Raw genomic sequence first — 15,279 nt, 5'->3', positions numbered from 1 at the left:
TAACTATTCTTTGTCACAATCAGGCATTATCATGGATTAATTAGTGGCAATTTTTTTAAAATCCATAAATTAATGGTGCTTTCTATAATCAATATTATCTTAAGATTCTGTGAAATGCATGTAGTATTATCCTGATTGAGAGCTCTTAACTTATTCTCATAAAAAATGTGACTTTAGCCTGACCAGGTGGTGGCACAGTGGATAGAGCATCAGACTGGGATGCAGAGGACCCAGGTTCAAGACCCTGAGGTCTCCAGCTTGAGCGCGGGCTCATCTGGTTTGAGCAAAGCTACCAGCTTGGACCCAAGGTTGCTGGCTCAATCAAGGGGTTACTCAGTCTGCTGTAGCCCCACAGCCAAGGCACATATGAGAGAGCAATCAATGAACAACTAAGGTGTCGCAACGAAAAACTGATGATTGATGCTTCTCATCTCTCTCCATTCCTGTCTGTCTGTCCCTATCTATCCCTCTCTCTGACTCTCTCTCTGTAAAAAGAAAAATGTGACTTTATGTTTTTACGTATATGACAGTCTTAGTACAAAATTAGAAAACTGTATTTCTTTAAGTGGAAGCAGGCTTTTCTTTATTGTGGAGATTTTCAAATGAAAAGAGGAAAAAAGCTCAATTGTATTGAATGTTTTTGTCCAACACAGGGCTTGGTGTTTTCATACTGATTGGTTAAGTTAATTATCACAAGAATTTAGAAAGAGTAAGTAGCTATGATTCTATTTTGCATGGGCAATGAGCCTGAAAGGCTTATAAATCTTGTTTGAAATTATAACTAGAGCCTGGCCGGGCAGTGGCACAGTGGATAGAGCACTGGACTGGGACTCGGAGGAATCAGGTTGAAAACCCTGAGGTCGCTGGCTTGAGCATGGGCTCATCTGGTTTGAGCAGAGCTCACTAGCTTGAACCAAAAGTTCTCTGGCTTGAGCAAGGGATCACTCAGTCTGATGTAGCCCCCCAGTTAAGGCACATATGAGAAAGCAATCTATGAACGGAAATGTAGAAACACCATATCCCTGGCCATAGAACGAATTTTGCCAGATTTACAGATGAGTAAATGAAAAGAGTTGTGTAAGGCCATAATGTTAGTCTGTTTCCTGATGTTTAGATTCTAGCTGCCGGAAGAAAGCCCTCACTTTGCTGCCTTAACAACCTCTGAAAAAGGCTGAGATAACTGAGCACATTCTTTTGCTTTTTGTAAAATGCTTCGCTGAGCAATCTCTCTCTAGGTCAGCGGTTCTCAACCTGTGGGTCACGACCCCAGCGGGGTCGCCTAAAGCCATCGGAAAATACATAATGCATATCAGGTATTTACATTCGAATCATAACTGTAGCAAAATTACAGTTATGAAGTAGCCACCAAAATTATTTTTTGGTTTGGGGTCACCGCAACATGAGGAACTGTATATTGCAGGGTCACGGCATTAGAAAGGTTGAGAACCACTGCTCTAGGTTGTTCCAATAATAACCAAAAGCCTGTTTTGCTTCTGTAAAACCGCTTTGGCTAGGTGTTCACCCCCTCCCCTGCTTCTTTTTGCCTTTAAAAGCAAACCCCTGAGTTTATTCTGGGCTGTGAGTTCTTTAGGATGTGAATCCACTTGTGGTCATCGGCATTAAATTAAAGACTCCTTGGCCCTGGCCAGTTGGCTCAGCGGTAGAGCATCGGCCTGGTGTGCGGGGGACCCGGGTTCGATTCCCGGCCAGGGCACATAGGAGAAGCACCTATTTGCTTCTCCACTCCCCCCTCCTTCCTCTCTGTCTCTCTCTTCCCCTCCCGCAGCCAAGGCTCCATTGGAGCAAAGATGGCCCGGGCGCTGGGGATGGCTCCTTGGCCTCTGCCCCAGGCGCTAGAGTGGCTCTGGTCGCGGCAGAGCGACGCCCCGGAGGGGCAGAGCATTGCCCCCTGGTGGGCAGAGCGTCGCCCCTGGTGGGCATGCCGGGTGGATCCCGGTCGGGCGCATGCGGGGAGTCTGTCTGACTGTCTCTCCCCATTTCCAGCTTCAGAAAAATACAAAAAAAAAAAAAAAATTAAAGACTCCTTAATTTGGCTACTTAATTGTGTGGCAAAACGTTTGTTTCCTCGCTGTCCAGATATAACAGAACAACTAAAGTGCTGCAACAAAGAATTGATGCTTCTCATCTCTCTCCCTTCCTGTCTGTCTGTCCTTCTCTCTGTCTCTGTCATAAAAAAAAGAAGAAATTTTTTTTTTTTTATATAATTTTATTTTTTTAATGGGGTGACATCAATAAATCAGGATACATATATTCAAAGATAACAAGTCCAGGTTATCTTGTCGTTCAGTTATGTTGCATACCCACCACCCAAAGTCAGATTGTCCTCTGTCACCTTCTATCTTGTTTTCTTTGTGCCCCTCCCCACCCCCTATCCCTCTCCCATTCCCCCCTCCCCCCCGTAACCACCACACTCTTATAAATGTCTCTTAGTTTCACTATTATGTCCCACCTACGTATGGAATAATACAGTTCCTGTTTAAAAAAGAAGAAATTTTAACTAGAGATATGAAGAAAAGGTCTAGACTTGGTCTTCTGTCACCCAGGCCTATGCCTTTTATATTTCTCAGAAATAATAAATAGAGGAGATTCATAGAAAAGCTTTTTTAAATAGTTACAACACTAACAAGCTCAAGTGCTTTAATTTGAATCTCAGCTCTTTCACTTGGTAGTTTTGTGACTTTGAGGAAGTTCCTTAACTAACCTGTGCTTTGATTTCCTCATTTATGAAACGTGGAAAATGTTAGTATCTAAGTCATGAAGATAGTGTAAAGATTAAGTGATTGAATATATGTTTATATATAGTGTTTAGACTATGTAATTGTTTATCATTATTTACATTCTGAAGATCAGAATCTGCAATTGAAATACCTCATTTTGCTTTAAAATGCCTTAGTACCTGATGACAGAAGAATACCCCAAGCAACCAAAATTAAAATAAAAAAGGAGGTAAGTACTTACTATATCTTCACAAGAGAAAATCATTTGGACAATGTGTGTATAACAGTAGGGGTAGGGATAAGACAGAAGATACAAATTGAGAGAGTGAACAACTGAGTCTCTTATTTATCATCCACACTTGTTTCACCTTATTTCTTTTCTTTTCCAAAAAATATATAATAGTAAATGGTAGCAAAATAATTAAGAATGGATGAGCTGTATTTGTTAACTTTTTTCAGTTACAGCTTATATTCAGTATTATTTTTTATTAGTGCCAGTTGTATAGCACAGTGGTTATACAGTTATGTATGGTACAAAGTAATGCCCCCTGACATGTCAAGTACCCCCCTGGCACCATGCCTAGTTATTACAATATTATTGACTATATTCCCTATTTGGTATTTGCATCCCTAGGACTAAACTATATACACACTTATGTTCATTGCAACATTATTTACAATAGCCAACATATAAGAACACTCCAAGTGACTATCAATAGATGAGAGGATAAAAAGTTGTGGTACATATGTACAATGGACTAGTACTCAGCCATAAAAATGAAATCGTACCATTTGCAACAGCACGGATGGAGAGCATAATGCTAAGTTAAATAAGTCAGACAGAGAAAGACAAATACCATATGATTTTACTTGTGTGGGGAACTGAAAGAGCAAAATAAAAGAACAACAAAATAGAAACAGACTTATGGACACAGAGCACAGAACAGATGGACAGCTCCCAGAGGGAGGGGGGTCTAGGGGATTGCATGAAAAAGGGGAGGGGTTTAAGAACCAAAATTAGTAGTCTCTTCATTGCTTGATCAGGGCTGACAGAGATTCCCTTGAGGTATGTTTTTTGCTGCAAATGGGACAGTATCTCAGAGAATTCAGTTTTATATTAGAAACGGCAATGTCAGCCAACAGTCAGAAAGTGATGTAAAGGGTTTCTGGTGCAGGGATGACAATAGCAGAGGCAGCAATAAAAAAGAGGTAGCATGATGAAACAGCCACTTGACTTATGGTTTATAAGCCAAGATAGATAAAACTTTTCCACACTATTGTTCTTTTATCTTCTTCTAACACTGCTTTCACCACTTGTTCATTTCACTAATAAGATTGATTCTGCTACTGAGAGTGGTAGAGATCCAGGTGCTTTCAAATGAAAGAGGTTGGAAATGACAACAAATTGAGTGCTGGTGCAAATGGTTCAATTAATATATGTATTTACGTACCTATCATGTGACTTGGGTATTTGAGTACGTGTGATATGGATATTAGAGTACCTATTACATAAACCAGACATTGAAATACTGAAGAAAACAATACCTCAATGACAGTTGAATAAGATGCTACGTAACAATAATATAAAGCGCCATACAAGAAGACCCCCCCCCCCCAAAGGTCTGTATGGTGTGGTTCAGAGACAAATATCATTATTTGGCTGTGGAATAATGTGATATGTAGAGGAATTGGGTTTCAAATGGATGTTAAACCATGATACGATCTGGGCAAATAAAGAAAGAAGGTACTGAGCCTCTTCCTGATCCTTACCTCAGTATTTATGGCTTTCCTCAGGTGGAAATTGTAATAGCTGGATTGCAAGAACATTAGAAAATTTACTACATTTGATTCAACATCAGTGTATACAAGGTCATATTTTGAGACCCTTCAATGATACAGTTTTATAAAGATAAGTATTGTTAAGATACTGGCCACCTTGCAACATGTTTTCATTAAAAAATATTATTAAGGGAAAATGTGAGCCAGCAACTGAAACCTTTATTTACATTTTGGAGGGAGAATTCCTTAGGGGTCAGAATTGCTAAGCTCATTCATTAACCCTTGACATACAAACTGATCACTATTAAAAAGACCTCTTCAAATATGTTGGGAAACTCTGACACCTTTTCAATGATATTGGTCAATGTCATTATTATTATTTCAAATGTCTAATATCAATACTTCAAACCTTCTTTGAAAATATAGGGGAGGAAAAATAAGCAAGCTCTATGAATATGCATACATTAGAATGAAAAGGGTGAAAAACCACAACTAGATAAAAAAAAGAGTGAGATATCAGTAAAGCTTCATCTGCTATATATACAGATAAAGCAAGCTGATATGAAAAGAAGGCCAAAGCAATATTGAAAATCCATGGACTTCTGCTCTTTCGTCTGTGTGTCTTTTGTAATACCTCCTCATGGATTTGTTGTTGAACATGAACTTGGGTTCAGCAGGCCACCCATGTAAAAAAAATCCTATGTAAAGTCAGATACTGATCTGAATTCCTACTGACAAATAAAAACCAGAACTGTGGATATGAAAATCACCCACAGAGAGTCAACAGTACAACTACAAGAGTATTGGCATAAAAGATGTTACTCTGATGAGAGCAGAGCTAGATTTACCCAGATGGTATTTTAGAAACACAGATCACAGGTTATATACTTGACATCTTGGGGAAGAGTCTTTGGGAAAGAAGTGTTACTGCCTGACCAGATGGTGGACCAGTGAATAGAGCGTCAGACTGGGATGTGGAGGGTCCAGGTTTGAAACCTCGAGGTCGCAGGCTTGAGTGCGGGCTCATCTGGTTTGAACAAGGCTCACCAGCTTAAGCCCATGGTCGCTGGCTTGAGCAAGAGGTTATTCAGTCTGCTGTAGCCTCCCAGTCAAGGCACATATGAGAGAGCAATCAATGAGCAACTAAAGTGCCCGCAACAAAGAATTGGTGCTTGTAATCTCTCTCTCTTCCTGTCTGTCTGTCCCTCTCTCTGTCTCTGTCACACACACACACACACACACACACACACACACACACACACACACTACTACTACTACTAAGGAATTTAAGAGTTTAAAATATTACTTCTATGTTCAGATATATAAATAATTTTTAAACTGACAAAATTTCCTAGAATAATACCCACAAGTTCAAAAACAGAAGCTGTTTTTCTCTTTCTATATACAAAATTAATCCCAAAATATTTCTGTGCCCTGACTGGGGATTGAACCTGCAGCCTTGGTGTTGCAGGATGACATGCTAACCAAATGAACTAGCTAGTCAGGGCTAGAATTGAAAGTCTTTACTTCAAATAGTAGTACTGTAAGCCTTTTATTATAGCTATTTTTTGTTTATTTGTTTTCTTCTGAATGTGGGAGAACATTTGACTGAAGGATTCTGTTTTCTGAATCCATATGACATGCTATTAACCTCTGTCTTGTAAGAATTTGATCAAGTTGTGTTTTTTCCTCATATATTTTAAACCTGGAAGTATTCACTTTCTCTACATTATTAATGGTTTTGCTCAGATGAATGTAATACCCATTTGCTTTTCTATTTTCAGTTACCATAATTGAGATTGCTGCTGAAGTGTCTAGGTATGCATGATCTTCCTGACCCTTCTAGCCACTAAGGTAATGACCATGCCTTTGGCATAACCCTATATTCTGAAATGTTGTGCTGTGAAGTAAACCAAATGAAACACTGCTTCCTAGCAAACTCCAAGAAGTAGTTTTCATCCACAGATGCACTTAAAGTTACATATTTTGATATCTAACTTCTTTGATATGTAGCCCATTTCTTGCCCTTTTGCCCTAAGAAATTTTCAAGGTATAGCTTTTATTGCCTTTGAGACACATCATAAAATTATCTTTATGTTGCAAAATCACCTTAGCCTGTTTCATTTCTTATCTTGCTATAAAACATATACTCACTCTTAGAGTTGAACTATGAAAAGGAGATTTGGTAGGGAAAGAGATAGAGAAATCATGTATGCATGAGAGACAGAGAGGGAGAAGCTATAGCCAAAATATATAATTGTACATATAATCTTTAGTGATCAGAAACTTAAGAGCTCTAAACAGGAAAGGTACTATGGAGATGATGTGTTTCTAAAGCAAAGGGTCAATGAGACAGTAGGACAGAATGGATGAGAAAACTGTACACCTGAGCAAGTGATAAAATTTATCTTGGTATTGATGAAAATAATTGGAATTGCTCTCAACACTTCAGAATTTTCCCCAGTGCTTTATTTTTATTTTTCTATTTCTGTAAAGCTTTGATAAAGAGAAGAAGACCGACATACAAGCATATATAATGATATAAAAATATAGGTTGGAAACTCTGGCAATGCACCTTTCAAGAAATTCAACTTGAAAAAATTTTTTTAAATTTATTTTTCAACACATACTTATCTAGTTCTTATTTTGAACTGAGCACTATTCTAGATGCTCTGTGGCAGTCAAGATATTTTTAGTCACTTTATTTTTCATGGCATTTACATTATAGATAAAGCAAGAAGCATTCAACAACTACTTGTTATAAGATTTAATGAGTGTTAGGACAAGAGACATGCAGGATACCAGGGAACACAGCAATGCTAGAGTATACCAACCAGAAGAGTGTATACATCCAGAGTGGTGGGGCCTGGGAAAAAACAGTAAAGTTCAGACTAGCTGACAAGTAGGATACCATAGCCCAGGCACTAGAGAGGGTGCTGGACATTGGGAAATACCCCATAAGGATTGTTTATCTAATTGGGTCAAAATAGGATTAAAAATAAAGGAGAAAAACATATGATTGTCAGTAAATAAACATATTTGTATTAAGCTTTTATAAAGAAATATGAAAATTCCCTACTTTCTAGAATTTTCTTGTGAAGCCATCATTAATTTTCAGGCTTTTTTTTTCTTCAATTTTTTAATGTTTTGCTCAACTTTGCATTAAAAGGTTATCAAACACTGGATAACTAATGGATACTTTTATTATGCCGTGAAAGACAATATAAAGAAAAAAAAGTGTCTGGCACCTAAGAAACTCACTGAATAGTTCATAATAAAATGCACTTGGTTAATTTCTCTCATCTCCTTTTTACTTTTAAATTTTAGAGGAATAGAATTATGTGTGTGTTATAAAGATTTAATCAAAAGAAGGAAGGCCGACAGTCACATAAATTCAACCATCCAAACTGTATCATTTTCCTTAGGGATCTCTCTAGATCTTATCTAATATTCAGTGTGTCACCCTTTCCCTGGCACTGTGAGGTCTGTAGCGTGTAGTCACTTAATACTGTTTACAGTCATCATCATCAGGATTATGTTGTGTCTCTCATTGCCTGAAGATTTATGATCAGAAGATAAGATCAACCAAAGTTATGCATATCAATTCAGAAATGATAGATGAGGCTGGGTCTCTTCCCTTTTTAAAAAAGAATACCATAAATTTTATATCAAAGGAAAGAAAGCTGAGAAGCTGCCTGTGTGACCTCTCATCTCTATTGAGCAGGATTATGTAATGACTTAAATGCTATGCAGATTTCCCAAAGCACATGCATGTCAAATATGCAGATTTAGTTCATTGGAAGCATTACAAAATCCTGTTAGTATGATGTAAATATAGTTCTGAGGAAAGATTGCCAACATGAATAATGAAAAAGTATTTTTCCAAAGAACCATGTGTTCAAGTGGCCATTTAATAAATATCCCTCTTTATACTTCTGTCATGCATGGGTGACCATCTATATTGCTTTGCCAAGTCTTTTAATTAACCATGTCTCTAATTTGGAAGATTTTTTGTTTAAAAAAAGGAAAAAAATGTTAAAATTAAAAGTAAAACAAGATTTTAAATTGCCATAGTAAAATACATTAATAACCATGGAAATCCTATTGTTTTCAAAGCTATTATTCTTTTAAGAAATGTTTTGAGCCTGACCAGGTGGTGGCGCAGTGGATAGAGCATCAGCCTGGGACACTGAGGACACAGGTTCAAAACTCCAAGGTTATCAGTTTGAGTGCAGGCTCACCAGCTTGAGCGCGGGGTTGCTGGCTTGAGCATTGGATCATAGAAATGTCCCCAGGGTCACTGGCTAGAAGCCCAAGGTCTCTGGCTTGAGTAAGGGGTCACTTGCTCTGCTGTATCCCCCTAGTCAAGGCACATATGAGATAGTAATCAATGAAAACTAAGGTGCCACAAAGAAGAATTGATTCTTCTCTTCTCTCTCAATTCCTGTCTGTCTGTCCCTATCTGTCCTTCTCTCTGTCTCTCTCTATCTCTGTCTCTCTCACTAAAAAAAAATTTTTTTTGAGAAATAAGAGGTACAATAAGCATCGAAATGGGTAAAACAGTCAATCTGACATTGTTTCTGACCTCAAGGGTATTTTAATATAGAAAGTGATGTGCACTGGGTGTTTATAACCAAAAAACAAGGGGGCGGAAGAGTGAATGCCGTCCATAGCCTTCTAATCTCCCAGCTCCTCTCAGGTCCTTTCAGCCTGTGATGCACACAACAATAAGAAAATATGAAAGCACCAAAAAACAAAATGAAACAAAACAAAGTCTTATCCTTTTGGGACCCCTTTAGCATCCTCCCATTTCATTAATAAAATCCAAATGTCTCTCAGCACCTCCAATTTCTCTGTAATCTCACCCTTGGCTACTTACTTCTCAGATCTTATTCAGGACATTCTTTCCCTCATTCTCTTCTCTTCAGGTATACTAAGTTCTCACTATTCCTTAAACACTTCCACCTAGTCTTGCCTTATCCTGTAAACATTTTCCTCAGTTTTCCCTATGGGAACATCCTTTCTTCAAGCCTCTGCATATTACACTTGGGAGAGGTCTGTGTAGGCCAGACATAATGACATTATCTCATGCTTCTGATGCTCTTCTTTATTCTTTGTGTGTGTGTGTGTGTGTGTGTGTGTGTGTGTGTGTGTGTGTAAAATGGTAAATTTTTTTTCATTAATTTTAATGCACTGACATTGATAAATCAGGGTACATATGTTCAGAGGAAACATCTCCAGATTATTTTGACATTTGATTATGCTGTATACCCCTCACTCAAAGTCAAATTGTCTCCTGTCACCTATCTGGTTTTCTTGGTGCCCCTTCCCTCCCCCCACCCTCTCTCTCTCCTTCCCTCTCCTTCCTCTCCCCGTCACCACCCCCACACCCCCATACCCCCTGTTACCATCACATTCTTGTCCATGTCTCTGAGTCTCATTTTTATGTCCCATCAATGTATGGATTCATATAGTTCTTAGTTTTTTTCTGATTTACTTATTTCACTCAGTATAATGTTATCAAGGTCCATCCATGTTGTTGTAAATGATCCAATGTCATCATTTCTTATGACTGAGTAGTATTCCATAGTATATATGTACCGAAGCTTTTTAATCCACTCGTCCACTGACGGACATTTGGGCTGTTTCCAGTTCTTCGCTATTGTGAACAATGCTGCCACAAACATGGGGGTGCATTTCTCTTTTTGGAACAGTTCTATGGTGTTCTTTGGGTATATTCCTAAAAGTGGGATAGCTGGGTCAAAAGGCAGTTCGATTTTTAATTTTTTGAGGAATCTCCATACTGTTTTCCACAGTGGCTGCACTGGTCTGCATTCCCACCAGCAGTGCAGGAAGGTTCCCTTTTTTCCACATCCTCGCCAGCACTTATTCTGTGTTGTTTTGTTGATGAGCGCCATTCTGACTGGTGTGAGGTGATATCTCATTGTGGTTTTAATTTGCATTTCTCTAATGATTAGTGATGTGGAGCATTTTTTCATATGCCTATTGGCCATCTGTATGTCCTCTTTGGAGAAGTGTCTATTCATTTCTTTTGCACATTTTTGATTGGATTGTTTGTCTTCCAGGTGTAGAGATTTACAACTTCTTTATAAATTTTGGTTATTAACCCCTTATCAGACGTATTGTCAAATATATTCTCCCATTGTGTAGTTTGTCTTTTTATTCTATTCATATTGTCTTTAGCTGTGCAAAAGCTTTTTAGTTTGATATAGTTCCATTTGTTCTTCCTGTCCTTTATTTCACTTGCCTGTGTAGATAAATCAGCAAATATATTGCTGTGAGAGATGTTGGAGAGCTTACTGACTATGTTTTCTTCTAAGATGCTTATGGTTTCATGGCTTACATTTAAGTCTTTTATCCATTTTGAGTTTATTTTTGTAAATGGTGTAAGTTGGTGGTCTAGCTTCATTTTTTTGCAGGTAGCCGTCCAATTTTCCCAACACCATTTATTAAAGAAGCTGTCTTTACTCCATTGTATGCTCTTACTTCCTTTGTCAAATATCAGTTGTCCATAGAGCTGTGAGTTTATTTCTGGGTTCTCTGTTCTGTTCCATTGATCTATATGTCTAGTCTTTTGACATACAGTTCTTGTTAGTATTTTCTTACAATATTTTGTATTTCTGTTGTGTGAGTTGTTATTTCTCCACTCTCATATCTAATTTTATTTATTTGAGTCCTCTTTCTTTTTTTCTTCGTGAGTCTGGTTAAAGGTTGATCGATCTTGTTTACCTTTTCAATGAACCAGCTCCTGATTTCATAGATCCTCTGTATTGTTTCTTTAATCTCTATATCATTTATTTCTACTCTGATCCTTATTATTTTCTTCCTTCTACTACATTTGGCCTTTACTTGCTGTTCTTTTTCTAGTTTTTTAGATGCAGTATTAAGTTGTTTATTTGAGCTTTTTCTAGCTTCTTAAAGTGTGCCTGTAGTGCTATGAACTTCCCTCTTAGTACTGCTTTTGCTGTGTCCCATAAATTTTGAGTTGTTATATGCTCATTATCATTTGTTTCTAGGAAATGTTTTATTTCTTCTTCGATCTCATTCTTAATCCATTCATTATTTAACAACCTGCTATTTAGTTTCCATGTGTTTGAAAATTTTTGCGTTTTTCTGTTTTGGTTGATTTCTAGTTTAATGCCATTGTGATCAGAGAAAGTGCTTGATATGATTTCAATCTTCTTAAATTTGTTGAGACCACTTTTGTGCCTAACATGTGGTCTATCCTAGAGAATATACCATGAGCACTTGAAAAGAATGTATATTCTGCTGCTTTAGGGTGAAAGGTTCTGAAGATATTTATTAAATTGAGTTGATCTCGTGTGTCCAATAAGTCTGCTGTTTCTTTGTTAATTTTCTTTCTTGAGGATCTATTTAGTGATGTTAGTGGGGTATTGAAATTTCCTACTATTATAGTATTGCTGTTGATCTCGCCCTTTATATCTGTCAAAGTCTACTTTATATATTTAGGTGCTCCTGTATTAGGTGCATAGATATTTATATTGGTTATATCTTCCTGTTGGATTGCTCCCTTTATCATTATATAGTGGCCTTCTTTATCTCTTAGTATAGCCTTTGTTTTAAAGTCCATTTCTCTGATATAAGTATTGCTACCCAGCTTTTTTTTCATTTTTATTTGCATGAAATATTTTTTTCCATCCTTTTACCTTCAGTCCATGTTCATCTTTTGTTTTAAGGTGTGTCTTTTAGACAGCATATGTACAGTCCTGTTTTCTTATCCATGCAGCTACCCTATGTCTTTTGATCTAATCATTTAATCCATTTACATTTAAGGTTATTATTGATATATAGTTGTTTATTGCCATTTTATTCTTTGAAGCTGTATTCCTCTTTTGCTATATTCTTTTCCCACTTTGATCTGTTTACAACAGCCCCTTAACATTTTCTGCAACATTGGTTTGGTTGTAATAAATTCCTTGAGTTTTTTTGGTCTGGAAAGCTTTTTATTTCTCCTTCAATTTTAAATGATAGCCTTGTTAGATAAAGTAGTCTTGGTTGTAGGTTCTTGTTCTGCATTACTTTGAATATTTCTTACTTTTCCCTTCTGACCTCAAGCGTTTATGTTGAGAAGTCAGATGTCATCCTTATGGAGGCTCCTTTGTAGGTGATAGCCTTTTTTTCTCTCGCAGCTTTTAATATTTTCTCCTTATCACTTAGCTTTGGTATTTTAATTATGATGTGTGTTGGTGTAGGTTTCTTTGGGTTTCTCTTTGGTGGAGTTCTCTGTGCTTCTTGAACTTGTGAGAGGTTCTCCTGCATTAATGTAGGGAAGTTTTCAGCTATGATATGATTGAACAAAGTCTCTATCTCTTGTTCTTTCTCTTCTTCTTCAGGAACCCCTATGATGTGGATGTTATTTCTCTTCATGTTGTCACAGAGCTCTCTAAGAGTTTCCTCAGACTTTTTGAGTCTCTTTTCTTTTTTCTTCTCTGCTTCCATGCCTTCATTCAAATTGTCCTCCAACTCACCGATTTCATCCTCAACTCCATCCATCCTGTTTTTAATTCCTTCCATTGTCGTCTTCATTTCTGATATTGTATTTGTCATCTCCAACTGATTCTTTTTTAATATTTCAATGTCTTTTTTATACTTGCTATTTCTTTATTTAGGTGTTTGTAATGACCATCCATTGTTGTTCCAAGATCCCTAAGCATTCTGACAATCATTATTTTGGACTCTGCATCCGGAAGTTTGATTATTTCCATATCACTCAGTTCATTTTCTGGAGGTTTCTCTTGTGTTTCATTTGGATTGTGCTTCTCTGTATTCTCATTATGTCTGTGTGCTTAGGTGTATTGTGTAGAGCTGGTTGAGTCTAGGCTTGGTGTTGTCTGCATCCAGTTTTCAATTGTGTTATTTCTAGGTCTTCTTGAGTTGGCATCAGCTATTATTTGTAATCCACTTTCAGATTTGGGCCGCTTTGAAATCATGATTTGTTTGTTTTCTTAACAAGTGATAGTCTTGTTTCTCATAGCGTGGGGCCCAGGCTCCCGGGAGGCGGTGAAGATGCTGCAGTGCCCACCACGGTTGGCCACGGGGTCCTGCAGGTACACTGAGCGAGCGCCTCAGAGCGATCCCTCTTCTTTATTCTGAATCAATAGTGTTATCTTAAAGTGAATATTGGGAGGAAAAGTGGTCATAGAAGGTACACGAGCAAAACCTTTGTGTGTGTTTCATTAGTCCAAGAAAAAAGAAAATAAATAAACTCATGGGAAACTGTTGATGATTTATGAAAGAGAGAGTAAAATAATCCAAACATTTGGGGGATGGCATTAACAATGATGACCATAAAGATGTTGGTGATGATAATGAACACATATCAAGTATTCACTATGTCCTGTATACTTTTAAACACAAATTATTTAATTCCCAAACATTTCTATGATATAAGTATTATTATGATTTCATTTCACTGTTGAGAGAAAAACAGTACAGAGAAGTTAAATAAATTGATCAAAGTTATAAAACTAATGATTGACAGGGACAGTACTGGAATTAAGGCAGTTCTAACCATGAGATTTCTACTGGCTTATCATGTTGACAATGCATTTATAACATTAAGTGAAACTGGAGTATATAGAATCTATTTTTTTTTAATTTTTTACCAGTGACTACTATATTCTCAATAGCTGAATTAGGGGAACTGTTAATTATGAGTTTGGATATTTTTATATACTGTTGATAAGGATATAGGTGGAAGTTGGAAAAATGATTGGCTGACCTAAATCATTTCCAGTTCCAATTACCATGAATTTATAAATTCCCTGGAAAAGAAATCTTGTTTGAAGTCACTGATTTTGAGTGAATCATTCTTTGTGAACTGACCCTATAGATGGTCTCAATCATTCCTGGAGACAGGGGCTGATTCAGTTTGACGTATTGCTGGCATGTTCTGAATCCCCTTGCCTGTCAAGATTTTGAAAGACATGAAAATAGTTTTCAGATATTCAGACTTTGACCTGTGGGAGACTCTGAGTCTCCCAATTTAAAAGGAAATAGATTGTGTCAAGTGTTTACTAGTTAAATCCTCCCACAAAATTGGCATGTCAGGTTTGCAGGAGAAGGTGGATCCTTCATGTTGGTTTCCAGTAATATTAAGGAAGGAGTCTTTCTGATACATAGCACTTAAAAACTATGAAAGGGCGAGAGAGACTGTTATACAGGTTGGATGATAAGACTAAAAAAGTAGCAAAGCTGTGCCAAAAAATCATATTTTTGCAAGTTTGCCCAGTTTTCACTTTTCTTACTGCAGATGCTATCAATTTAAACTTACAGCAGGTATTTAGAGTAAAAAGTGTAGACAGTGATTGCTAGGCAATCTACCAATACAAAGTCCTCTTAGTATTTTATTTTAAAAAGTATCATTGCATTTCACATTGTGAAAGATACAGATTCCACAAAGGCATGTAGACTAAAACATGAAGTATACATACATTGCCATTTCTGGTCATACTCCTTGAAGTAACCATAGATTAGCAGTTTTAAATATATCCTTGCAATTTTATTTCTATCTTTTTTCATACTTCTACATGTACAGGTACATATACACAGAATGATGGTTTTGTGAACACTTTTATTTTTAATTTAATAATGTTTCTTAGACAGCTTTCTATGCCATATTTTTTCTAAGGCAAGATAAAGTTTAAAGATATGTATGCAAAATAATTTATCTATCCAGCTATGTGTGATGAATGCTTAGTTTCTAGTATTTCTTTTTGTG

This window comes from Saccopteryx leptura, chromosome 1 (genome assembly GCF_036850995.1).
Source record: "Saccopteryx leptura isolate mSacLep1 chromosome 1, mSacLep1_pri_phased_curated, whole genome shotgun sequence".
NCBI lineage: Eukaryota > Metazoa > Chordata > Mammalia > Chiroptera > Emballonuridae > Saccopteryx > Saccopteryx leptura.
The sequence above is the reverse complement of the archived record's forward strand: the minus strand, read 5'-3'. Positions refer to the sequence as shown.